Below are 2,842 nucleotides of genomic sequence, written 5' to 3'. Positions count from 1 at the left end.
TTGGGATGTGCAGCCGACAAATCTGCGGCAACTGTGTGATGCCATCATGTCAATATGGACCAAAATCTCTGAGGAATGCTTCCAGCACCTTGTTGAATCTATGCCACGAAGAATTGAGGCAGTTCGGAAGGCAAAAGGGGGTCCAACCCGTTACTAGCATGGTGTACCTAATAAAGTGGCCGGTGAGTGTAATTAGAGTAACAGAGAGCAAAAAAAGTGGTACACCGGCCTACAATGCCCAAACTTAGAGCACTCAGATATATGAGGGCTGTCACGGAAATACCACACTGGCAAATTTGTGGCCTGTTTTTTTTTTAAATGCCAAATAGTGCTGTATATAATTAGAGTAACAGACAGCAAAAAAGTGGTACACCGGCCTACAATGCCCAAACTAGGAGCACGCAGATATATGAAGGCTGTCACGGAAATACCACACTGGCAAATATGTTGCCTTTTTATATTTTTTATTCTAAATAGTGCTGTATATAATTAGAGTAACAGATAGCAAAAAAGTGGTACACCGGCCTACAATGCCCAAACTTGGAGCACGCAGATATATGAGGGCTGTCACAGAAATACCACACTGGCAAATATGTGCCCTTTTTATATTTTTTATTCTAAATAGTGCTGTATATAATTAAAGTAACAGAGAGCAAAAAAGTGGTACACTGGCATACAATGCCCAAACTTGGAGCACGCAGATATGAGGCCATTTTTGGTGAATTTAAAACACACAAAAAAAATTGTAGAACAAGGCTAGCACACACAACAACTATGCCACGCAAGCCTGAAAAACTATAATTTTTAAACAGGCCTCTGTCTGACAGAACAGACTGTATTTTTTTTTTTTTGTATTAATTTTTGAGAAAAAGAAAATTGCAACTAAGTAAAGAAGCTGCAGCAGCAGTAGACAGTTATGGAGCTTTGGGAGGGATGCAGTGGGAGCTTTGTACGCACATACAGTGCCTGCAGGCCTTGCACTGATGTGGATATGCCGTGCCCTGCCTACCTAGCGCTGCAATATAAGGACCCATGAATTAGATATGACTGTTGGTTTCTCAGGAGTTGTGGATTTAAGAGTTGCAGACTTACACTAACTATAAAAACCACAATTCTGACCCTATCTCGGCAGCAGCTCTACCTACTCTCGCTGAATCCGGAGCTGAATGCGGCCAGCAGGGCGGCGTCAGGTCTCTTATACTCAGGATGATGCTGTGCGGCCAAGCCAATCACTGCACGACCACAACAAAGATGGCTTCGGCGTTTCATGGCCTGGCAGACAATCCATGCAGCGTGATTGGGTCTCTAAAGTCCGCCAAAAATGCTGGGTGGAGACACCAGTTACCGCTGAATAATCCTGGAAATGCTTGGTGCTCGCCAAGTACACCAAACATAGTGATACTCGGGCGAGTAATGAGTAGTGACAAGCACGTTTCCTCATCACTATCATTAACCGATAATGCATTGTCAGGTATCACATTCCCATTGCTATCATCAGCATTCGATCAGGGATGAGTCAGGGACATAGTATGTAACCATTCTCCACAAATCAGTCCCCAATAAAACATTACTGGGCAAGTTATTTGACAGCCCCACTTCCTTCATCCCGTTCCCCGCACCCCAATCTATATAAACCCGGGCCATTGGCAAGGAACAGCTGATGCCCCCAATCCCGGTGACTGTAAGGGTTTTCCCCAGAATTATCTCTTCAGGGGCCACCAGTTCGGGTCGGATGAGGGATCGTTCATCCCCGGTGTCCTTGAGGCCTTTAGCGACATGGCCCCTCACAATGACATGCTGCACATTGTCACACACCCTCCCAACCGCCCCACTCACCAAAAGAACTGCTGCATTAGGCCTTGGGGCATTGGCTGGGGGGTTCTTCTACTTCTCTGGACAATGGGCGCTGATGTGACCAGTCCTCTTGCAGAAGAAACACTGGCGGGAGTCGGTGGTAGGTCTGATGCTGTTTGCAACAGGGACAGGGCTTTTGATGTGTTGGCTGGCAGGGGTACTGGCGTTGGTTGCAGGATTACCCCCTCTCCAGATGGCGGTGACTGGCTTCCGCACTTCCGATCTACGGTTGGCCTCATAGGCATCGGCGTTCTGCTCTGCTTTAGTCACGTCTTTGGGCTCTCTGTCTATCACGAACTATCGCACCTCAGCTGGGCAAAGATGTAAGAACTGGTCTTTGATCATCAGGTCTCCCAGCTGCTCAAAGGTGGTCACTTACAGTCCTTGGATCCACTGGTTAAAGTGGGTCCTGAGTCCATGCACCACATTGCCGTAGCTGTTGTGTGGGCCACGTTGGAGGTTCCGGAACTTTCTATGGTAAACCTCAGGTGTAAGCTGGTACTTGAGTATCAGGGCCTGCTTCATGGTCTCATAGTCACCATCTTGTTCTGGCGGGAGCGAAGCAAATGCCTCCAGAGCTTTGCCTTTTAGCCCTGGGGTCACGTATTGAGCCCATTAGTCCCCAGGCAGCCTGTACTGTCTGCAGGCTTTCTCAAAGGCCCGCAGAAAAGTATCCAAGTCCCCGTCCTTTTACATCACATATACAGTAAGTGCTCGGGCCGGAGCTTCAGTATCTGAGATCTGTTGGACTCACGGCTCCGGGTGGTGGAGGGTATCCCCCCTGCCGGACCATCTCCAGTTCATAGTCTCACTGAGCTTAGCGCTTGGCTCTGTCAGCCTCCCGCTCGGCTCACTGGGCCTGGGCCTCTCGCTTGGCTTGGTATTGCTGGATCAGCCTGCGACGTCCATCACAGTCATTGGTGGGGAATTCGCCCAGCCGGTTGCATACAGGGCCAGCATTCGGTGGTTGGACCTCGGCTGCAGCACC

At 48.8% G+C, this 2,842-nt stretch overlaps 1 pseudogene; it reads right to left on the bottom strand.

The window, feature by feature from the left end:
- Positions 1-1,494: 1,494 nt before the first annotated feature.
- On the bottom strand, positions 1,495-2,550 carry LOC143803888 (uncharacterized; annotated as a pseudogene).
- Between the last annotated feature and the right edge of the window lie 292 nt (positions 2,551-2,842).

This window comes from Ranitomeya variabilis, chromosome 2, assembly GCF_051348905.1.
Source record: "Ranitomeya variabilis isolate aRanVar5 chromosome 2, aRanVar5.hap1, whole genome shotgun sequence".
Taxonomy (NCBI): Eukaryota; Metazoa; Chordata; class Amphibia; order Anura; family Dendrobatidae; genus Ranitomeya; species Ranitomeya variabilis.
Note: the sequence above shows the minus strand (reverse complement) of the source record. Positions and strands in the feature narration are given on the sequence as shown.